At 45.5% G+C, this 24,892-nt stretch overlaps 1 long non-coding RNA gene across 1 annotated transcript; it reads left to right on the plus strand.

Annotated features, from left to right (window-relative positions):
• Window positions 1-5,748: 5,748 nt before the first annotated feature.
• LOC119088016 lies at window positions 5,749-24,592 on the plus strand. Its single transcript, XR_005091570.1, has 3 exons — window positions 5,749-7,547; window positions 9,160-9,441; window positions 23,861-24,592. It is a non-coding gene; the product is annotated as an uncharacterized LOC119088016 (long non-coding RNA).
• The last annotated feature ends 300 nt before the right edge of the window (window positions 24,593-24,892 follow it).

Raw genomic sequence — 24,892 nt, forward strand, 5'->3', positions numbered from 1 at the left:
CATCTGAATCTACCCGGGCAGTGTTTAGGTGGGAGGAAGGACGCAAAATACAGAAGAAAGACACTCAGAGGGCCACTCCATTTGACTCACTGTGTGGTAGGAGTGGGCCCCGAGACCGGCTTTGTTTTCTGATCAGTTTGCCTGGGTCCTGATCAGGGGGCAAAAAGAAGAGCGTTTGTACACATCCAGAGGTCCAGACACAGACTTATTGAAGCTGATGGAAGATCAGCTTGGAGACTCTTCACCTAATTTGCTTTTAGATTCATTTTAAAAGGTGTGTGTGTGTGTGTGTGTGTGTGTGTGTGTGTGTGTGTGTGTGTGTGTGTGTGTGTGTTGGGGGGTATGTGCATGTGAGTGCAGGTACCAGTGGAGGTGAGCCCCTCTGAAGCTGGAGTTAGGGGTGATTGTGAGCCATCTCACATGGATCCTCCAAATTGAACTCACATGCTCTTTAAGAGCTGCACACGCTCCTAACCACTCTCGAGTCTCTTGCATCTATAATCTTACATGTGCTTTACATTTTGACAGTTGTGTAAACATTGGGTCTTGCCTTGGTTAGCGTGCCTCATGCCTGTAATCCTGGCATTTAGACTTGGAGGAAGAAAGCTGTCTATGAGTTTGAGACCAGCTTGAGCTACAGAGTGAGTTTTAGGCCAACTTGGGATAGAGCTAGAACACGTCTCTTCAAAACAAACGAACCTCAAAAACCCTAACGACAACAAAGATAACAAAACAAAACAAAACAAAAAGCCATTCTCGGTTTAGTGAAATGTGGGCTTACCCCCACATATCACAACACTGCTTAGGTAAGTGTCTCTCGTGTTTTCAATAAACCAGGCAAAGGGTAGAACGAGGCCTAGGAGAGTTCCAGGGGCCAGGAAGGTGGATGAAGAATCAAGGAGTTGGGGAGATGGCTCAGTGGAGACCCGAGTAAGGACCCGAGTTTAGACGCTCAGAGCCCGTGTAACAAGCCAGATGCGCTTGCATGCATGCTTGGAAGCCCAGTGAGCATGCCTGGAACCCCAGCTCTGTGGGGGTCAAGGAGGTGGATCGCTGGGACATGACGGTTGCCAGCCTACCTTTGAGTTCGGTTAAAGACTCTCTCTCCAGGAATAAAGGAGATAGAGATACAGGGAAAGGGAGGGAGGGAGGAGAGAGAGAGAGAGAGAGAGAGAGAGAGAGAGAGAGAGAGAGAGAGAGAGAGACTCAACATTCAAGATAACTTCCCCTGACCATGTACACACATACATGTCCATCCATCTCTCTCTCTCTCTCTCTCTCTCTCTCTCTCTCTCTCTCTCTCTCTCTCTCTCTCTCTCTCTCACACACACACACACACACACAGACACACACACACACAGACACACACACACACAGACACACATATTAAAAAAAAAAGAAACAAATCTGCATAGGACCCTATGTATCCACAACTTCATTGAATGAAATGTATGTCAGCTCCTTTGTGAAATGTATTCAAATTCTGTTTTCTTCCTTTCAATAGTGACGTAGAGGAGGGCGTTGTGGGCTGACGGATGAGGCCGCTTTCCGTTACTGTATGAAAACAGCCCTAGAAATTCTACTTGGGGCTCGTGGCCCGTGGTCAGCTGGTCCTGCTGCTTTGGCCGCGTGTTGAGGCAGCCCATTGTGGCGGGAAGGTGTGGAGTAAGATCCGTACCTCGAGGCAGCTGAGAAGCAAAGAGGACCAAAAAGGAGTGGTCTTCAAGACACATCTCCACTGACCCACCTCCTGATAACACACAGGCCTGAGACTAAGCTTTCAACACTTGGGAGCACTTACCAAGACTCTCGCAGTGAGCTGGCATTTGGGAGCAAGGTAGGGGTCCTGCTATGCTGAGGTGTGAGCAATTCAGGACATATGAACTATATTAACTACACACAGTGGGGGGAGGAGGGAAATAACACACAAATTGTCCCCTGCAAGAGGACAAACAAAGGACATCTTCAGGCCTCCCAGAGCTATACATGAGCCAGACCAGCATGGGGCAGCTCCCGCAGGGCAGAGACTTTATGTAGCACCTAGTCTGTGCTCCAGTCGCTCTGGGCCCAGCTGTCTCCCAGGGTGACAAAGGGCCAGGCTAGAACTGCCTGAGAGCAATTTTGCTGGCATTCACACCCACTTCCCTCTAACTGGTGTTTGTGTGTTTCGAGTAGCCAGCCTGCCGGCCCATTCACAGGGAGAGCGCGGCCCCCTCACCGCCTCCGCTGTGGCTTTAAGCGGACTGTTCTTCTGACCCTCCTACCTTGAAAGTGCTGACTAGGGTCCCTGGAAGGGTTGTGTGCTGCTGTGCCTCACCCAGGTGGCAAACAAGGCCACTGCAGACCCATCCATCAGCCTGGCTAGACAAACGCTTGAGACTTGCCTAGGTGGCAAGTGGGTGTGGGCGTGGCCCCCACTTGTCCAGCCTCTGGACGGAATTTGTCCAGAGGCCCTGGTATCCTTAATACAGTATGACCAGGTCATTCCCCTCCCCCGCTTCTCATTCATTCTTTACTAATCGTCGGCTGAAGCCTGGCCAGCCTTCACTGTGGCCAGTTTCGTGTCAACAGCTAAGATTCGGTGTGGGGAGGTCAGAAAGATTGCTCAGCGGTAGAGAAAAGGAAGCATTCTTTTTCTCCGTACTCTTTGGGAGTGTTTAAGCTTTAATTTCTTTTCAATAGATGATACTACATGGACCAGATGACGCCAACAAATAGTGAAGGAAAAAAAAAAAAGAACAGACAAGGAGAATTACAAGTGACTCCTTGCTTTATAAATGGGGAGTCTTAGGTTTCCCTTACCGACTTCATTTCTGAGAAGGCAATCCCGAGATGGGAACCCTTTGGTCTTCCTAAGGCATAGCCATCACTCCAGCAGTGGGTCTAGGGACGTAGTTGTAGCTGGACAACTCCTCCAACCCTGTCCCTCTAGAGCAATGGTCCTCAACTTCCCTGATGCTGCGATCCTTTAACAGAGTTCCTCACGCTGTGGTGACCCCCAACCATAAAATTATTTTTGTTGCTACTTCATGACTGTAATTTTGCCACTGTCGTGAATCATGATGTAAATATCTGATCTACGGCCCCCATGAGAGAAGTTGTCTGACCTCCCGAAGGGGTTGCGACCCACAGGTTGAGAACCACCTCTCTAGAGCCTACTGTATTTGGGTCTGTTCCCTGGAGAAGAGGTAGGAGAATATGGGTTTCAGGGAGGTGCTGTGCACCCCGCGGGGGCGGGGGGCGCCATTAGCCCCTGTCTGCTCTGAGAACTGGGGCTGGGTGGGATGTATGAGCTCTGGATTTGGGGCAGGCTGTGACATTCAGTGGTTAGAGAGGCTAGAGGGAAGCGAACAGGACAAGGTCCTGGGCAGAGAGCGTGAACAAACAATTGTTTTCCAGTTGAGACTAGAGGCTGTTAAGAAGTGATGCATATTGATAACAAAGGCTAGGTAATTTATGACAACCTTCTGACACTGCCTGTTTGCTCCACCAAAAGATACTAAAATGTAATCATGATCACACAGTTAAAAAGGACATTAATTAACCAACAAGAAATCTGCATGGTTGAAAAGTTTACTGATCTTTAGGAAGTGAAATTTGAGTACACATTCTAGTTTGTCCCTTCTCCTCAGATCCTGGGAGACAAACAGATCTCTGGGCTGTAAAAATAGCCCAGTCTCCTCTTTGAGTTCCCACAGCTGCCACACTCTCTGAGATCGGTACCAGGCCAGTATTATTAACACAGGGGCTCAAGGAGCTGGAGCCAGAGGCAGGACTCTGTGGCAACACACACACACACACACACACACACACACACACACACACACACACACACAGAGAGAGAGAGAGAGAGAGAGAGAGAGAGAGAGAGAGAGAGAGAGAGAGAGAGAGAGAGAGACTTCCAGCAGCTCCTTGTCGTCAGTAAAATCACTGCCGAGTTCTCCGCACACCTCAGGGCTCGGCTTTCTGGCCCAGTTGCTCTGCTTCATTGCCACTGAAATAGTTTCCTTTGGGATGATGGATTGTGGATGTCTAAACAGGGGCCCTTTCCCTCCTGGGCTTGCCCTACCCTTTTCCTGGGGACACAGAGAGGGTTTGATTGAACGGGCACGGCAGAGGGACAGAGTCGGGGCTCTGGGGGCTCAGCCTGGGCTAAGCAGCTCTTTCATTGGGGTAGTCAACACCTTTTATTGCTGCAGACTCTTAGGATTGCTCCGATATTAGCCTGCTTTGAGGTGGGTTGGAGAGGCATGCCTGTGCTCCAAACTGCTTCCAGGAGTGATGTAGGCTGAATACTGCTTCCTTTGGTTCCTTGTTCAGGGGATTTGCTAAAAAACAAAACAAAACAAAACAAAACAAAAAAAACCCAGAAAGCTTGTTAGACTCAATTTTGGTGGTAAGCAGAATACATAACCGGAGACAGTTAAAGCCTTTAGGAAGTTCCCACTTAACACATTTGCTTCTATGAATCTTCACATTTTTACATCCTGCCCTTGATTTTTGATTTCCTTTCTATTAAATTTTCATGAGGTGGTTCCTTTTGAAAAGAAAAATCTTAAATCACACATAATTATGTTTACTCAGACTCTACTTAGTATATGACCTGGAAGGAACTGAGAGGAGAAGCCTCAGAGTCAATGGAATGGTCCAGAATGGGCTGTGGGGGAGTGGGAAGACTCTGGGGTCGAGGGTGGCGACTTTGAGTTCTGAAGATGCCCTCGGACCTGGTTATATGATGCTTGAGTGCGCAGTAATGTGACTGACTAGTCAGTGCCAGTTAAGTTGGTAGATGGAGAACCCCACAGACTATCTTGTCTGCCTGCAAATTTCCTTCTTTTGTGAAAACTATTAACATTCTGCCTATAGAAGGGAGTTTATACCGTGTATGACAAACTCAGAGGCTTTTTTTTTTTTTTTTTGGTGGGGGGATGCGAGGGAGCAGGCACAGCAGACAGAGGGGTTCTAGGAAGAATTTTGCTCACATAAATGCTTATGCTCAGACTTTCAAACTCCCATATTAACTTAACTAGTGCATTTCGAGCTGGGGTCTGGCTCTGGCTGGCTGTTGTGGCTCTGAGCCTCCTGCCCCTCCTCCTCCCCAGTGCGGGATTACCGGTGTGCACCACTATGTCTGACTCAGCCTCCAGACATTCTGTTCAAACTCCAAACGTCCTTTCACTGTTATGCCCATTGTGTTGCTAAGCTGGCAATGAAAACCAGCGAGGCCCTTTTAATCTGCCCCGGCATCTTGTCTTGTGCAGAAGCCTGGGAAGACATTCATGGTCTCGTCCTTAAGAACCTGACCGTCTACTAGTCCTGATGAGAGTTATGGGTGAGTCAGTTGGAGAACAGTGGTTGATGGATCTAATCTAGTTTCTAGCCCAGAGCTCTGCACATAAAAGGAGACCAGTGACGCCGGGCTGTAGCTAAAGTTTTCCTGCCTTGCCCACAGTCAGGACAAATCTTTGTCACCCGCCAGTCCCACAGCCGCTCAGACCCAACCAAGTAAACACAGAGACTTATATTGCTTACAAACTGTATGGCCGTGGCAGGCTTCTTGCTAACTGTTCTTATAGTTTAAATTAATCCATTTCCATGAATCTATACCTTGCCACGTGGCTGGTGGCTTACCGGCGTCTTCACATGCTGCTGGTCATGACGGCAGCTGGCAGTGTCTCTGCTCCTCAGCCTTCCACTTCCCAGAATTCTCCTCTCTCCTTGTCCCACCTACTTCCTGCCTGGCCACTGGCCAATCAGTGTTTTATTTATTGACCAATCAGGGCAATTTGCCATACAGACCATCCCACAGCACCGGGCCACTGAGGAAAGTGCTAAAGTCTGGTCATCAATTTAATCTCAGAATTGGGAGAGATGTAGGTTAATGTAATTGTTATGATCCATGTGCAGAAGGTGGGACACTTGAATGGAGGGCAGAAGGAAGTTGCCTGGATTAGGAAGAGGATATTCCAGGTGACTATCACAGCAGAGACCCAGGGAACGAAACCTTGGTTGTTTTGGTTCTGTATGCGCTGACAGACAGCTGGTAGGAGGGAAGAGATGAAGTACAGCAGGATTAAAACTTGGATACAGGCAGCCTGATGCAACCATGAGGAAGCTGCTTCTCTTTCGGAGAGAGGCACATGCTGACTCCAGGTAAACGTCTGTGATGGTTTTGATCGCCAGCTTCAGAGGATCCAGAGTCGCCGTGGGAACGTCTCGTGAGCAGATCTGTGAGTGGCTTTCTAGATTACGTTAACTGAGGTGGGAGGATTGGTCATAAATGTGGTGGCTGGTGTCCTGTGGGCTGGTGTCCCAGGCTGCAAAGCAAGGAGAAACCTACTTCTCATGCTGCTGTCCCCAAATCCCAGCAATTTAACTGATATCCTAACTAATATCCAAACATCAGAAGTCGGAAATCCTTCCAAGTCAACCCTTTTCTGAGCATCTACTTGGCATCATGAGTGGAAACTTTTACACCTTACCTCAGGCTATCTGTCGCAGTCCAGGTGTAGGTACACTGAAAAAAAAAAAAAAACTGTATAAAATCACCTACAGGCTATGTATAAGAGGTGTCTATAAACCTAAATGGCCAAGTGTGGTAGCACACACCTCAAGTGGCCGAGTCGGGAAAATATTTTCTGCCATTCTGTAGGTTACTTTAAAAATTCTGTCCATTGTGTTCTTTATGGGGGCACAATTCTTAACTTTGATTAAGTTCAATTTGTATTTTTTTTCTTTGCCTGTGTTTTGATGTCCTACCCAAGAAATCACCATCAAGTCCAGGTTTTGAAGAATGTCTTACTTTCTTCTAGGACTTGTGTAGGTTTAGGTTTTTCTTACAAGTCTTTGATCTGTTTTGAATTAATGTTTGCATGTAGTATCAAGGGTCCACTCCATCCTTTCTCTTGTATATATTCAATTATCCTAAAATCCATGATTGTCCTTTCTCTACTGAATGGTCTTAATGTCCGTCCTGTTTTATTGGCATGTCTTTATGCCCACACCATGATGTTCTGGTTACAGAATTGTGATAAAACTTCCATTTAGAAAGTTAGAAACCTCCAACTTTGTGTTCCTTTTTCAAGATCTTTTTGCTATTTACTGTGTCTTGAGAGTCTATATGAGTTTTAGGATGGATTTTCTGGTTTCTGAAAAACAAAAAACCATTGGGATTTTGATGGAGATGGTGTTCAGTCTATAGACCATTTTGGGTAATGTGGCTAGCTTAATGATAACGATGTTACAATTCCTGAAAACAAGTGTTTGTCCATTTCTTCATGTGTTCTTTAGTTTCTTTTAGCAATGTCTAGTTGTTTTTATTTTATACACTATTTTCCTTTTTGGTTAAGGTCATTATTCTAAGTAGTTTATTCTTTTGATATGATTGTGAATTGAATTGTTTCTGTAATCAAAGCAGATATCTTGGCCTTCCATGATGCCAAGTTTCTCTTCTCCAGAGACTGGGTGATACTAATTCGGAAGGATGAGAGTCCAGGCCACCCAGAGGTTCCCCTTCATCCTAAGAAGGGACTGCAATTTGGAATCAGGTAGGAGTCAAGGCTCATTTAAAGCACATTTGGAGTTGTTCAAGGTCTTTGAGCTTTACAGACACATTATTTAATATGTTTTTCTCAGAGCCCAAGGACAAAGAGCTTCCTCCCAAATTCTACATGCACAGAGAAGAGAAATGTCACAGCTGTTGGGAGGTCATTAGTGTGGGTTGATTTTTGTCTGTTTTAAAATTTTATTTATCATTATCATTATTATTATTATTATTATTATTATTATTATTATTATTATTATTACGTGCATGTGAGCTCGAGAGTTCAAGGGCAACTCTGGAGCTGGTTCTCTCCTTCTGCCATGGGCTCTGGGAATCCAACTCAGATCCTTAGCTTTGGCAGCAAACGCCTTTATCCCCTAAGCAAAACCTGCAGGAGGGGCATAGTACAACTTCTGCTCTGGGATTTTCCTTCCTTTATCCTGTTTCTAGGGATCTCCCTATCTTAGGTCTTTCCCCAGAGTTCTCCATCTTCTGCCTCCTACACAGAATGTACTGACTCCTCTGTAATTGCCTTGAGCCTTTGCTGCGCAAAGGCAAACTTGGCCTTAAAAAACATCTCACAAATCAAGAATAGGTCAACACAGTGACAATAACGTAATCTGAGTATGGTGACATGAACCAGTCTAATCCTAGTGACATCAAGAATTCGGAATTGCTGGGTATGGTGGCACATGCTTTTTATTCCTGCACTCAGCAGGCAGAGGCAGTTAGATCTCTGAGTTCAAGGCCAGCCTGCTCTACATATGCTGTGACTGTTTTTGAAACAGGGTCTCATTCTCCATATCAGCTTGGCTTGGGATTCACTATGTAGCTAAGGCTGGTCTTGAACTGGTGGCAATTCTCCTGCCTCAGCCTCTTGACTACCAGGGCAACAGGTATGAGTCGTCTGTTGGTGGTTTTGCTTAAACCAGGGACTGATTTGACGGAAGACAGAGCAGGGACAAAAGAGGAACCCAGGAGTAGGTGGCATGGAAGCAAGGTGATTTGCTGGCCCTTACTTGAGGTGCCCAAGATGGAGAGCACAGGCCTGCCTTGGTAGCCTGTCACAAGTCTCTGGAAGGCAAAGGCTGTGGCTGACATCATTCTATTGTTGACTGTTTCTAACCTTAGGGCTTAGTGAGCTGGGAGTTAGAAGGGGCTTCTCCTGGGACAGTGTGGTTGTGACCCAGTAAGTCTTTGTTGGCTTTGGAAACAAGGAAGATTTTTCTATATGTCTCTGTAGACCCAAGTCTAGAGGACCCTAGGCTGCTTGGGCAGGGCATGATCAGGGATGGGGTAACGTGAACATAATGCCTGCAGGCCAACCTCATAGGCCATGCCTGTGGATCTCTGTCATGAGCCACCTGTATGACCGCTGCAGTGGGAATCAGACCCCCTCGATACACCTCTTCCACTCGGGAAGGTGTGGAAGGCACAGAAGGTGAGGACCACACCATTCTTCAGCGCGGTGGTGCAGGAGGCGGGGCTTGGCAGCCTGAAGGACCTGGGGTTCTGCTTTGTGTCCGGCAGCTCCACAGAGCTGTCTGCAAGGAGAATTTGATACAAAGTCTACAAACATTGCCCTGCAAAAGGCACATTTTTATCTCCCTCTCCAGAACCTCCGAGAGAGCCAAGTTTGGTGGTTTGCCAAACAGACGATGCTCCTTCCGTGTGATGTACAGTGAGCATTGGGGGCGAGCATCTTCCTGTGGATCCCATGTGCACAGCTCTGGATGGCAAACGAGGGGACTCTGGGAAGGAGGATGCACTAGGGGAGAAAGATTTGTCCAGCACCCATTAGACAACGGGCTAAGAACACAAACAGACTTAGAGCAGAGGAGAAAAGGAGAGGAAAAAACCCAAAAACCAAAAAACACAACCACCACCGTAAAGCAAAGGTAAACAGTTTTCCTACTTCCTTTCTTCCTGTGTATCTAATCTGTGTGGGCAGAGAGGCTGGGAGCTGACGGCTGTTTCGGGGCCTCTGATTATAAACCCACACGTGGGAAGATTAGGATCAAGGGACTCTGAAGTCACTAAACCCTCCTCCCGTCTTGTCACCTGCTCCTCTTTCCCTAGTCCTAAGGGCCGGAGTTCTCTTCTTTAATCTTTGTTGCCTGTTAATCCCTGTTTCATCAGGGGGAGGGGCTTGCTCTGAAAATTAAGGATTGGGGACAAAGTTCCTCAGTGCCCCGCCAGATCTTTCCTCATGTGCTCTCACACCTAATACTTGTGCCATACATCTGTCGCCTTTCACGCCACCCTTGCACTACTGGATCTTTGCCTGCATGTGTGTGCAGTCTTCGACTTCATTGTCCCACTGCCAATCAATCCCAGAATCCTCCCATTCTGAGTATTTTTAGCACTCTGGCATCATCTTGCTGACTTCATCTCAATGTGCAACCAGACCCCCCTGAGGGCATGGCAGGCACTCACACGAGGTTACTATCACCACCCACTAGAGGCATTCCAAGTGGCTGTCTTAGGGGGTGCTGGCCAAGCATCCACATACCTCCTCACCCGATATCCACAGGCAGATGCTGCGGAGGCCACAGTGCCACCCAGACCGACAGGAGCGTCCACCTGCAAAGCTTTGACGTCGGGCTGAACAGAGAATGGGGCAGCTTCCACTTCAGACCCAAGCCGACTGCGCGCCTGCACCAGGCAACAGCTGCTTGGTATCAAGGCAAGACTCTAGCTGGAGAGGGAGGATGGCTTGGCCTGCCATTTAGATGTAGGGACAACTTCCGTTGGTGGGGTAGACTCAGCCTCCACTCACAGGCTGTCTCGAGTCTAACGCAGGTGTTAAAATGATAGAGCTGGGGCAGGTGAGATGTCCCAGTGGGTAAAAAGCTCAGAACCCACGGTGGAAGGAGAGAATTGTGACCTCTGACCTTCACATATTCCTCCCACCCCTAATAATAAATAAACTAAATCAAAATGTTAGTGTAGGAAGAGAGCAGAGCATGATTCTAATTTTACAGGTGAGAGACATGGATGTTCTTGTGGGGAGTCAGATTTGCTTTGCACAGCTTAACACCCGGCACACATCGTATGTACTTTCTGGTCAGTTTTGCTTCTGTCATAAATAGAAGGTAGGAAAGAAAAGATACATACGTATATACATGTATGCATTAATACATATGAATGTAGTAATTCATTGTGGTGCGAGGAATCACACCTAGTGCCTTGTGCATGGTGAACTTGTATTCTACCACAAACTTACGTCTTTGATTCCTATACTGGACATTTCCGGTATCAGTTTGTCACGTTATTGGTGATGTATTTTAATTATTTTCTTGGATTTGTCTACCAAATTTCTCTTTTGCAAAGCTGGGGTTTTCAACGGCAATTTGCCTTGAGTGTGGCCCCGGGGTCAATCCTCAGCACCAAAACCATCAAGTTTTTATAACTGATAGATATCACATGGAGTCAAACTGCGGCTCTACGGTTTGCAGTTTCTCTACAAACTTTTATCCTCTAGCTTTTGCATTTTTGTGTGGCTCTCGGTTCATACTGCAGTGAAAGTCAAGTGTTTATTTTCTGATTTTATTATTCACATTTATGGTCATCTTCCTGTTAGCATGAACCTTTTCTTCTCCCATTTGTTTATGGATTTATATCAATTTAGGCTTAGGAACTACTTTTCCTTCAGTGGGTTATAATCTGTTACTCCCATTATTTTTTTTTTATTTTTTTATTTTTTTTTGGTTTTTTGAGACAGGGTTTCTCTGTGTAGCTTTGCGCCTTTCCTGGAACTCGCTTTGGAGACCAGGCTGGCCTCGAACTCACAGAGATCCACCTGCCTCTGCTTCCTGAGTGCTGGGATTAAAGGCGTGCGCCACCACCGCCCGGCTTGTTACTCCCATTATTAATTCTGCTGTTTAAATTATCCCTTACTTGGTTGATAGGAATCCTTTCTGGATGGTTCCTGTTGAACTTTCCTGAGTCTATAGATCTTATAATTTACACACAGAAGAATCTATACTTCTGAAGAGAATCGCTGACTGCTTTGACAAATATTTGTAGTTGTGTAACCCCCACAACCACAGCTAAGGCGGGGAATGATTCCATCATCTCAGAGGCTGCCTCTGAGCCTGTTTACAGTCAGCCCTTTCCCTGGGACCCGTGTTTTTGGCTATCAGTGCTTTGATTTTTGTCTCCAGTTTTGCCCCTTCAGAGTATTTTTGATTAATTTTGGGCTAGGGATGTAGCTCAGCGGTAGAGCACTTGCACAGCATGCTTGAAGAAAAGCAGATTTGATCACTCCTCAGCACTGAGAAAAAGATGAGGAGATGGAGAGGAGGAGAGGAGAGGAGAAGGGAGGAGATGATTTGGAGAGGGGTGGGATCCAGGGCATGCTTACTAAACAAAAGTTTTCCAACAGAGCTATGACCCAGCCCCAGACTCTATCTTTTGTGCATCTTCTTTATCTGGGTATATTTTGACACCCATCCATGTTGCATGTACCCTTAGTTCATTCGTTTTTATTGCTGAATAGTATTCTGTGGTATGGATATTCTCCAGACTGCTATTTTCCTTCATTTGCTGACAAACATTTGGGTTATTCGCAGGTTGTTTAGTTTTTGAACTAGGGTCTCACTTTCTGTAGCTGGCCTGGGATTTACTCTGTGGCCCAGACTGGACTCAAACTGATGCCAGTCCTCCTGTCTCAGCTTCCTCAGTGCTGGGTTTAAGGGTATGAGCCACCCTGTCTGGCAATTCCCAGTTTTTTTGACATTAAAAAGAAAGGTGCTATGAACATTTGTGTCCCAGTCTTTGTATAGACAGATGTTTCCATTTATCTGAGGATACAGTGGTGGCGATGGTCAGATGCTGGAGTAGGTGACTATTTAACTCTTAGAGAATGTTTTTCAAAGTGGCAGTACCATTTTTTTTCTTCCATTGCTGTACTGGCATTCTCACTGCACTGTGTCCTGTCAACATTTGTAGTCTCTGTTTTAGGCAATTTTAATAGGTGCAGAGTGCTATCTTTAATTTTTCCTCATAATCTATAAGCATCATTTTACATCCTTATTTGCTATCCATATTTCTTTCTTGGTGGAAAAAAATAAAGATCGAGTTAAAAATCTTTTGCTCATCTAAAAATTGTGTTGTCTTCTGGATCCAAGCTCTTGGTATTTTCTTATGAGTAAAAATTATGTACTGGTCAGTGTAAGTGAAGATATAGGCCCAGGATCAGTGAACTTTTTCTGTAAAGGTTCATCTGGCAAATATTTAAGGCCCAGTGGGCTATGTGTTCTCTGTGCTAACCAGTCAACTCTGCCCTCCAGTTTGAAAGCAGCCCTAGGCACTATACAAATGACTGAGTACATCTGGGTTTCAATAAAGCTTTATTTGTAAAGAGAGAAGAGTGTGTTTGTTCAATAGGCCATGGTTTGCCAGCTCCTGGCTTTGACCTTGATCACTAGCACTAGACAGAATGGACTGAATCCTGCTTGGTATGCGAGATCCAGACAGAGACTGCAAGTTCAGGGGTGTGATGACGGGGTGCTGAAGCCCCCCACACTTCATCTAAACGTCAGAGCTGCACGATACGCAGGTGGGGGGTTGCTGTAGCATGACGCTCATTCTCTGAGTTCTGTTTTGGACCCTCCTGTCTCAGGATGCCCTGTCACAGGGGACAGGTCAGTGGTGGGTGGGAGTGGGATGAGGGTGATGTTCTTCCCAGTTCTCAGTCCCCATTTCTGACGTGCATAAGCTTTTGGTGGGACTTCCTAGCACATGCTTCTGGCCTCCACCTACTGCTCCAGAACCTCCAGGATGGGCTGGATTGTCCTTTCTAATTTTAAAGTGTTTTCTAGGTGTTGCAGATGAAGCTAGATGAGGACTGCCACTACGGTGCTGAAAAGAAGTTCTCCAGACTTATCTTAGTGAAGAGATGAGAACAATCTCAAATTACTGCATCGATTTCCTGAACATAGATGATTCTAAAGGGCTGACAAGAGATTCAAAAGTTAAAAAGTAGCTAAAACGCTCCTTTGTAAGCCCTCTCCCCAAACTTCATTACCCCTATGGAGTGTCTCCCTTTTTCTACTACGGTGTTTATCAAACTATTTTTTCATGCATACTGAAAAACAAACAAACAAAAAACAACAAACAAACTTCAGGATATCATTTGCTAGATTAAAAAAATATTAATTACTAGACTCTAAATGAAAGAGTGAAATGTATTGTAGAAATTCAAGCCCTTACCATTATTCACAAGGACAAGAGGCTCAACCTAATCATACCTTTGATGGACTAAATGTCTTTAAACACATAGTTGGCTGTAATACTGGGGAATTCATAGTTTTGAAAGGTTCTATTTTTGTAGAACTTTGACTGACATCTTTTGATAATCTCAGTTTTCCCCAGCAGTTGATGTAGCTCCTTTTTTGGGAAATGTTGTTTTGTACTTTGCATTTTGACAGTGATGCTAGAATATAGACTATTCTGTTTGCAATGCAAAATTATATTAGGCAACATTAGGAAACTGTGAAACAATGGCTTGCAAACTGCCTTAGAATTAAGACAGGGCCCTGAAGATATGTGCTTGTGATATGTTGATGTAAGACTGTACTATTTTTATATATTAAAAAAACACCTTCTAGTGGGGGAGAGGATCAATTAGAACAAAGTGTGAGAATACCATAATGATACCCGTGACTTTGTATACTAATTTTAAAACTCCTTTAAATATTTTTAAAAATTAAAAAAAAATCCTCCTATTATTTTCTTAGTCTTTTGGGGTGGACAAATGAGAATATCTGAGACTGAGGGATTTGGTTCTTTCATTCTTTTGTGTGTGTGTGTGTGTGTGTGTGTGTGTGTGTGTGTGTGTATGTGTGTGTGGTAGAGGCCAACTGTCAGAGTCATTCCTCAGGCACCATCCTCCTTGTTTTTTGCGGCAGGGTCTCAGTGGCTTGGAGTTCAATGTTTAGCCTAGGCTTGTCTGTGATTCCTTAGCACTGGGATTCTAACTGTGGGTTCTGGAGTTGAACTTGAAATCCTCATGCGTTCTTGGCAAGCACTTTCCTGACTGAGTCATTTCCCCAGCCCCAAACTGGGTGCTATATAACATCAGAGACTTATTTCTCACTGCTCTGGAGGCTGGGAAGGCCAAGGCCTAGCATATCTGGTCTCTGGTGAGGGTGCCTGGTTGCTGCACAGCTTTCTCCTCACAGGGCAGAAGAATGAAGGGCAGAATGAGCCTAGAAAAAGGATCCCTCTCTGCTCATGTGACCTCATCACTTCTTAAAGTGTCCCTCAGACAATGAAGTTCAAACACAAGGATGCTACCAGTCAGACCATAACCCCTACTAGGAAACATGGTCTAAACTTTTGATGCCATCCTGGGGCCTTGTCAAGCAAACTCACCCAAAGGTTAATCATTTACATCATATGCTTTCCATATTGTTGATTACATTTCAGATGCCGTGAAGTAACATGGTCACATTTAGACTTTTCGTCATTAGAGATAGAAATGGGTTTTGAATGGTGGAAAAGAGAACTCTGGTGAGTGCTCGTTCATGATCCTTTGGACCCTTACCCAGGGTGATTTCTAACCGAGGTAACTAAACACACCTGACAGGCCACACACTTTTGGACTTTGGATTCTCCTCGGAAACAGCTCTACCATTTTTACTGCTTCCTTTTGGATAAGTCCCATACATTTATTTAGTTAGTCATTTAGAGTCAAGGCTTTACTGTGCAGCCCCAGCTGGCCTCAAACTGGAGCTGTTCCAGCCTCCCCTTCCCCATGCTATCTCCATAGGCACAGGTTAGTGTGTTAGCATGCCTGGCTCCCATAAACTTTTTTTTTTTTTTGGTTTTTTTCGAGACAGGGTTTCTCTGTGTAGCTTTGCGCCTTTCCTGGAGCTCACTTGGTAGCCCAGGGTGGCCTCGAACTCACAGAGATCTGCCTGGCTCTGCCTCCCGAGTGCTGGGAGTAAAGGCGTGCGCCACCACGCCCGGCTAACTCCCATAAACTTTAATACACACTATCTCCTGTCAAACGTTCGCTATTTTTTTCCTCCTTAAACTTCTTGAAACTATATATCTTGCTTATTTCATCTTCAGTATCCAGGTAACCATGCTGGTTTTGCTTATAAGTGACTTTTGATCCTAGAGTTTAGTTTTTGAGACAAGGTCTTTCTCTGTATACCATGCTGGCTTCCAGCTTGCAACCCACTTGCCTCCGCTTCCTGAGTGCTGGGATTATAAGCAGGCACCACCATGTCCAGCTTTTTGCCATTTTCTTACTGCAGTTGTTAACCCTATGAGTTAAATACTCCATCTTTCATATATGACCGGAGGTTTTCAAGCTGTTCTTGCTATATGCACACTATTCTAATAATGTGTATAATCACTTCTTATCTTACTTATCTTACTTATGATCCCTGTGATGAAATGGGGAAACTGAGGCACAGAAAATTTAACTAAGTTGCTAAAGGCTACCCCTGCAGTAAGTGGCAGAATGGGGTTCAAAAGTGATTGATCTGAAGCCAGGCTCTTAACCATGCTAACATATGTCTCTAATTGAGCCAACTCCCTGCCAGAGCGCTAACACACCCTGGGCAGGAGAGCTGAGGGTGAAAATAGAGTGCTTTATTACTGGAAACGTAATAAACTCCCCAGGGAAAGTTTTCCCAGAGACTTGGCAGTAGGAATGAAGTCTTGGCAGCTTTTGAAGCCCCCCTTTTTCTATCGAAAGAGCCGGCCCTCTAGGTCACTAGGGGCTTCTCTGCACTGGATGCTGAGATAGTGCAGGAGATCAACATGCATGGAACAGCAGCTTCCGGGAGGCAGGAGCAGCAGGCTTGGAAGGATGCAGGGATGTCTGGGATAAAAGTACAGGTGCTTTTGCCTTGGTCCCACTGTGAAGTTCTGTAAGCTGAGCACTTTTGTGGGCTTAGAAGGAAAGCAGGCAAACACTTCGACCCAGCAGCAAGATAGCACGCCCTCCTTCTTCCTTTTACATCTTCTGTATCGAGGCGTAAGGAAGGAAGGTGAAAATACACAAGCCTTAAGTGTACTCAATAAACACTGTACGTAACCCAGGAGCAGGGCTGAGACTCACGGCATGGGTCTGGGAAGACAGCTCAGCGGGAAAAGGTGCTTGCACCAAGCCCGGTGATTAGGCTTGATTCTCGGACGTGCGTGGGGGAAGGAGAGAACCGGCTTCAGCAGGTTATTATCTGACCTCCACAGGCATGCCACGGCATAGGAACACTCCCCAAGCCCAAAGAAGGAAATTTAAAAGAAAATATAGCAAAGTACCTTGAAGTGGCCATCTTCCTGCCTTCCCGTCCTCCCTCCCTCAGGTCACCTCTACCTCGACCGCAAAGGCCTCTGTGTTTTCCATCTGATGTTGACCTTTATAAACTCGAACTCATTCTTGTTTTCTCTTTTCACTCTCAGAATCTCCTGTTTTGTTTTACTTTGTGGGAAGGTCTAACTATGTAACACGAACTGGTCTTGAACCCAGGACCCTCTTGCCTCAGCCTTGGGCAGGATGGGATTACAAATGTGCACCACCATCCCTGAATTCCACACTTTCTCTTACCTCTTGTATCTTGAAGCTGAAGGTTTTTATCTCTACCCTTGTGGGGAGGTGGTGTTCCTTCATTCATGGTGGCATAATGTTTCCAAGGAAATACATTGTTTTGTCATTGATAAGCACTGAGGTATTTTCCAGTTTGCGGGCCTCTCTCCCTCCAAGGACTCTTAGAAAGACAGAGGATAAGGAGAATTGAGAGCCTTCTGTTGGCGAGCCTAGGAACAAACGTTTATAGTTCTGGCCTTAGGATTCACAGCTATGGATTTTGAGAGCTCTTTGGAAAGACAGACCACTGGAAAGTGGGAACAAAATGCTGACTAGCATTTGAGGGGCTGTTGTAAATCTGCTTTTATTTCCACTCACTGCCTAGAGAGATCTGGGAGCTGTAGGTTAAGAGGTTTGGGAACAATATATGAAACACCTAACCTGGCACCACACTGGCATTCAATAAGTGGAAAGCTAGCCACATACCGAGTAGCCGTTAACTTTAAATTTATTTTATTTTTTTATGTATTGTGGAGGCGGGGGTGGGGAAGTGCACATACTGTGGTGTGTGTCTGGAGTCAGAGGACGACTCTGTAGTCAGTTCTCTCCGTCTACCATTATATGGGTTCTGGGGATTGAACTCAGGTCATCAGGCTTGGGCAGCAATCTCCTTACTGAGCCACCTTGCTGGCCTACTATTAGCTTTATGACTCAATCTTTATATTCGACAAACATGGGACATAATAACAAGAAAGAGGAAAGGTAGGGAACGTTACCCAGAGCACAGCTGGGTGCTGTTAAGCATTCTTATTGGATACCAGAGGCCCTTATCTTAGTCCATCTGACTGTCGTAATGAACTACCACAGGTTGGGTGACTTACAGAGAACAGAAAACGGATGTCTCACAGTTCTGGAAGCTAGGACACCAAGATCAAAATGTTAGCAGATTTGGTGTCTGGAAAGAATCTACTTCGTAGTCTGTCTGTGTTATTTCTCGTGGTGTTCTCTCGTGGTGGAAGGGGTGAGAGAGCTCCCTTGGGCCTCTTTTTTTTTAAGTACTAACCTTCCCTCATTCTCATGTCCTCATTACCTCAAAAATCTCTCCTTCCTGGTATTTATTACTTGGAGGAAAGGGTAGAAATTCAATATATGAACGTTGGGTTCAAATACTCAGACCACAGCAGGCCTTCAGCAGACCTTCAAGCATGGGAGAGAGCCGAAGAGAACCCTGGAGAAAGTTCCACCACCCCCTTTGCTTTCAAGATGCTCATGTGGAAGCTTTAGGTTAGAGAGTCAGGACCAGGACTCCTAGTCAGAAAAGAGAATGTGATACCCCTCACCCAGGGTACACATGCCATGTAAAAGGGGTGAGTGTTGAAACCAGGGTCTGGAATATTCCAGGACTTTCCATTTCTTAAATGACTTTGTTCACCAGGTTGGAAGTAGAGCTGCATGTGACTCTGGCATCTCAGGTTGCCGCTAGAAAGCGACCATCTTTTATCTGTTAGTCCGGAAACCCAGGGGAGGCTGACTCCCATTCAAATGGTGGGCCTGTACACCTCCTCTTGACTTGAGAAGGGGTAGTTCTTGTCTTCTTTAGAATATATTTCTCTTTTGAATGAGGGGAACAGTTGGAGAGAGAGAGAGAGAGAGAGAGAGAGAGAGAGAGAGAGAGAGAGAGAGAGAGAGAGAGAGTGAGTGAGTTAGTTCTCAAAGAGGAAAACAAACAGAACCATAGAAGAAATTACTAGGTATCCACTGTTTATGCACACGTCCTGGGTTGTGAGTAACACACCCAGCCTTAAACTAATATAAACAATAAAGGCAAATAGCTGATCATAGCATTGAAAAATTCAAGGTGCATTTTGGTTTCAGGAGCATTTGATCTGGGTTCAAGTTCCTTTCCCCTGTGATCTCCTTGGGGACATCATTTCCTGTTGGTGTGCTGTTTTCATTTTCAAGCTACTTCACGTCTTCTGGGGACAGTCTGAGATTCATTCTGACTGAATTCGACTGGGTGGGATACAAGCCGAACTGTGGGGGCAGACCTCTCTCCTTGTGGCCCAGGTCTTTGGAAATAAGGATTTCAAAAGGAGAAGCCACTGTGAGCCTCATCCTTGGCAGTTTTTACCATGGCAAGACACAGAGCCAAACCCAAAGTCAGTGTGGCAGGGATCTGGCAAGGTTTCCAGAAAGGAAAGAGCAGGTCAGGGGGCTCCCCAGGACACTCACCACAGTGACAGGCTTTTGTCCTCAGTCACCAGAGCCTTTTCTTTTATTCAGGGTCTTGCTACACAACCAAAGTGGACCTGGAACTTCCTATGTGGTCAAAGTTGGCCTTGAATTCCTGATACGCCTGCCTTAGCCTCCTGACCCAGAAGTCTCCTTTTAAACTGTTTCCTCCTCCTCCTTGTCCTCCTCTTCTCTTCTGTCTCTGCGTGTCTTGTGTGCGCAGGCACACTTGGAGGCCCAGGACAATTTTGGGTGTTATTCCTCAAATGCTATCCACACTGTTTTTTGAGGCTTGCCTGGAATTTGCCAGGCTGTATCCACTGTTTCTGCCTCCTTGCTCTAGGATTGCAAACATTCACCATCATGCCTGGTTTTTTGAATTGTTTTGTTTTGAGACAGGGTCTCATCATGAAGCTCTGGCTGTTCCGAAACTCCCTTTTTAGACTAGACTGGCCTTGAACTCACAGAGATTGTACTGCCTCTGCCTTCTGAATGCTGGATTAAAGGCACGAGACAAGTCCAGCTATTTTATTATTATTTTAGAATGTGGGCTCTGGACCTTGAACTCAGATTAGCACTCTACCAACTGATCTCCCTAGTCCCTGATTTTTTTTTCTTCTTTGAAGGAAATTACAATTCACAGTTAGTTCCCCTGGATCCAGTGTCCCGGGAGAGGACTCATTCATGGCGATCTGGGGAGCTGTGAGGAAGCCCAGCTTCATGACTGTTACCCTAGTGGGGTCTGCTGGCTCAGGCAACTGTAGTTTTCATCACTGCTTGGTTTTCACAAACCATCCCAGACGCACACTTTGTAGCACAGGGTTTTCTTTTATAAACCTAGGCGAAGATGATGGTTTGCCTTGGTTTCCCCTTTGGGAGTGTCACATATTTGAAGTCATGGCAGGTTGCCATGTCTTTTATCATTCTCTAGACACCCAAAGCATGTGTTTACTTTGGGGCATTCTGCTGGGGATGGCGGGAGATACCACACGAAACCACTGCTGTGATCTCATCTAGGGCTCTCTGTGCTGTCGCTGGTAAATGTCTAATTCTTGCTTTCCAAAGGGCCCGGGTGATCTGTTATCGTCTGTTTGTGGCGATCCTTTTCCATCCTGTTGGTAAATTTAGCTGCTTTAAAATTAGCATCTTTTTACTTATAACATGTATCACCTTTGTTCTTTTTCTCTTTTCCTCTCTTGAGAAACCAATGTGAATACACTCAAGTTTCGAAGCCTCAAGGTTTAGAAATGTCAAACCCAACATCCTTTCTTCTTCTTTTTTTAAAATTTTATTTTGTTTTATGTATATGAGTGTTCTGCATGCATGTATACATCTCAGATCCCCTGGAGTTGGACTTACAGACAGCTGTGAGCTGCCATATGGATGCTGGGAATTGAACCCAGGTCCTTTAGCAGAAGAGCCAGTGCTTTTAACCACTGAGCTCATTTTCCAGCCCCCACCCAACATTCTTAACAGTCATCTCAGTTTTGCTTGAGGCGGGTGAGAGCTTTTGTTTTTATTTTTGGTTTTCTGTAGCCCAACAGCTGGCTCTACACGACTCCACATATGAATGTTGTTCAAGATCAGTATGATTACTGTCGCCCACCTTACACTCCAACTCCTAGTCTGGGCTGTGGTCTGATTCTACCATCTTCTAGCTTGGCATTTTGGAGAGAGTTTGTCCTGGGGCTGTGTCCACTCCACTTTGGCTATTTTTCTCATTCTCATTTCACGGCTCATAAATAAGAAAAAAAAATTTCAGAGCATGTCGTGCCTGTTAAGTCTTGGTGATAAATGTGTGTGTGTGCAGATGCACTTGGTGGCCAGAGGACAACCGTAGTGTCACTCCCCAGGTGCTATCCATGCTGGTTTATTGTCTTTGTTTTGTTTGGTTTGTTTTGAGACTGGCCTAGAACTTGCCAGTTCCAAGTGACAACTGTTTACAAACAATAAGTCAAATCTCTGTCTTCATCCAGAAAATATAAACTGGGGACTGCTCCCTCTTGGAGCTACTGGAGTTGAGAGGATGCCAGGGCATTCCTGGTAGCATTTGGCATCTCTAGGTCGGCTCTACACAGTAGATTTCCTAAAGACTCCTAAAGAGTGTGGAGTATCGGAACTCCAAACTCCCATCGGTCTCACTGAGGTTGTTTGCTTTGTGCTCAGAGAGGTTGAGAGCCACTGGATACGAGAAGTCAGTGACAATGTGAGATAATTTAAGGTCCTTGGTGACGGATGGGTGTTGCAAACTTGTGGAACATAGGCTGTCTTAGGACTGAAAGGATTTGAGAGTTCAAGTTCATTGGCTGGTCCTTCTCAATGAAGTATGATTCTTCCATGGTCTAAAACTGTTGCCAAAAACAGGGTCCAACTGTGTTGGGATTTAACCACCCCTTCTGAATGCCTGTGCCTAGTTCTACACAATAAGGTTCACTAAAGGGCCATATTGGCCTATTTTGGTTACTCCATTTCTCTTGAACCTGGGACAGTTAGTTGCCTTTGGGTGGCTTGTATTCCCACGAGGATGGTAGTTGTCTGTCCCAACTATCTACATTGGGTATGGAGAGCCGTGAGGCTGAGATCTGACCAATGGAAGGTGGTCGGAGTGATGAGACCAATTGCTGGTCTACCCTGACCTCCTCACATGATTCTGTACATGTTTCCCCTCTTCAGGGACGTTGGCTGAGGTTGCAGGTGCTGGCCATTGCTGCCATCTTGGGAACAGGCCCACTGGGAGTAGTCAGGGTACATGGACTAACTACGTTCACTGAGACTTCTCATTGGTTTAGGCTGGTCTTGAACCGCAGGAGTACAAACGATGACTATCTTTCAGTTTCGTTTCCCCATTCCCTGAACTGAAGCCATATTCTCTCTAACCTGGGCCTAAAACAAATCCCCACCTTGTGACCACCTGCTGTTCTCTGTGTGTAAGAGATAGGCATTTAGTAAGTCCCTGGCGCCTGTCTATCTCCTGGCTGAGACAGAGACAATGAAGGAGAGTTTCTCTTCCCTACGGCTTTGTAAATTGAGGAACAAGAGATCGTAACCAATATCAAATAGAGGATCTAACTCCTCCGGTAAACAGACTCTGGGAATTTGGCAATGGGGAGATTTATGTGTCTTTGACAGGTGAGAGAAGCGACTTGGAGGCTAAGTGTTCTACCTGGCCTTGAAGGGAGTGTGAACACCAGAGTAAGGCAAGGCTCCATGCAAAGCCGCCAAGCCCAAAAGAGCTTGTCCGTTTCTCTTTGGAGCAGGGGAGTTAGCTTTGGTCCAATGAGGCTGAGGTTCTCAGGGGACCGGAAAGGGCAGAGTCAAGAACAGTAAGGAAGAGTGACCCCAGGATGGGCAGGTGGGGGGTGGGCGGGATGGGAGGTTGGGAGGCCTGAAAGGTAGGGGAGTGTGGGGTTAGGGGGCAGGGGGATGTAGAGAGAATTTGGGCTGTGGGATGGCTTCCCTTCTTCCAGGCTTCTGGAATGGGGGCGGCTACTGTTCTGGAAAGCTCTGCCCACACAGCTTCTTATCCATCCATAGAGTGCTGGAGCTAACTCACATGGCTAAAGAGAAACAACTGGTACGTTTTCAGGAATCTTGTGATCTGGCTGTTAAACATATCTATCATTATAGATCATGTGATCTGGCTATTAAACATGTCTGTCATTATAGATCAAATTCAAAAAGCATTATATGATCTGATAATTTGCTTTCATTTGGATAAATGGCCCCCAAAGGCCCATGTATTAAAGGCTTGGTCCTCGAGGTTGAGGCAGACAGGGAATCCTTTAAGCTTGCTAGTCAGACTAGCTGAAAAGGAGAGCTGGAGTTCAGCAAGAGACTCTGACAAAATATACGGTGTTGTTCTCGGGCCCAATACACACCTTTCCACCCCCCCCCCACACTCAAACACACACAAATAATAAATATGAAGAGTTTAGACACTGAGAAAGACATATGTGATCAGAATGCCAAGTGAAGGGGAAGAAGCAAGAGGTTGGGGAATTCAGAAGGACCCATTCGTCCAAGAATATTATTAGCCAACCACCAGGAGCTATGAAAGATCATAGAACAGTGCATTGTGGTGTGTGACACTCCCAGGAAATGCCCGGCTGTCCATCTTCGTCCCTCACTCCTCGTCTAGTTATTTCCCATTGTTGATGGATTTGAACAGCCACAGTGGCTGATCTGTAAACAAACACTACATAACAGGGCTTGATTTATTGCTCTGTTGAGTGTTCCGACAAGGGATTGGCAAGCTCCAGCCTGGGAGCCAACTCTGGGCTCCTGCCTGTTTTCGTAAAAGTTTTATTAGGACATAGTTATCGACAATCTTTAGTTTAACCGATGTTTGTGGCTGATTTCTCACTATGGTGGCAAAGTTGAATGCTTGTGATTCAACTGCTGCATGGCTGCATGGCTGCGTGGCTGCATGGCTGTGTGGCTGCATGGCTGCGTGGCTGCATGGCTCCGTGGCTGCATGGCTCCGTGGCTGCATGGTTGAACGGCTCACAAAGTTAATGATTCTCTCTCTGCTCCTTTAGAGTCAAAGCTTGCTGAATCCTTACTCTAGAGTTAGAGCATGGGACAATCTGCAGAGCCTACAGAATGAGAGAAAAACCTTTGTCCACCAGACTAATAGCTAGAATCTGTAAACAGCTCTAAAAATTAAATGGCCAAATCATCATCATCAAGTCAACAAATGGGCAAACGAATTTGACAGGTAACTCTCCAAAGAAGAAATACAAATAGTCAGTGAATACTTGACAAACATTTCAATAGTCTCAGCCATCAGGAGCTACAAATGAAAACTGCATTGAAATTTGATCTTACCCAGTCAGAGGGAACAGTCTCCCCATCATCAAGGGAATAAATGACAGGTCCTGGTGAGGATGGGGAGAGGAGCATTTACACAGTGCTCATGGGAATGTGAACTTCTGTCATTACTATGGAAATCAGCGCAGAGGTTCTACAACAACCTGAAAGTACAACTACTCTTAGGGACTCTAAGTTAGCTCACTACAGAGACCCTTGCACATCCATGTTTATTGCTGCTTTATTCACAATAACCAGGGAATGGAACCAGGACTAGATGTCCATCAACAGATGAGTGAAAAAAGAAAATGTGGTGCAAGAGAATTTTATTCAGCCATAGAGAAGAAAGAAATTCACTGGAAATGGCAGAGAGAAGAATGTCTTTTTACTGGGAAAATGGATGGATCTGGCGATCATCATGTTAAGCAAAAGAAGCCAAATGCAGACAGACAAATACATAATGTGAGCTCTCTCTCTCTCTCTCTCTCTCTCTCTCTCTCTCTCTGTCTGTCTTTCTCTCCTTCTCTCCCTCTTTCTTCTGGAAGAAGGAGGAAGAGAACTGGAGGAAAGAAGAAGGGGAATAATAGAGGCTATTCAAGAGAAGAAATAAAAAAATCTTGTTTTTTATCATATGAATCTAAATTTATAAATTATGTATATACACATATATGACATGAAAGCGAAAGGAAGGCTATTAGTAGGTAGGAAGGGGACCAGTGAGAGAGTCAGAAAGGGGAGGAGGGCCTGAGTGAAGCAAGGTA

This window comes from Peromyscus leucopus, chromosome 5, assembly GCF_004664715.2.
Source record: "Peromyscus leucopus breed LL Stock chromosome 5, UCI_PerLeu_2.1, whole genome shotgun sequence".
In the NCBI taxonomy this organism is placed as follows: domain Eukaryota; kingdom Metazoa; phylum Chordata; class Mammalia; order Rodentia; family Cricetidae; genus Peromyscus; species Peromyscus leucopus.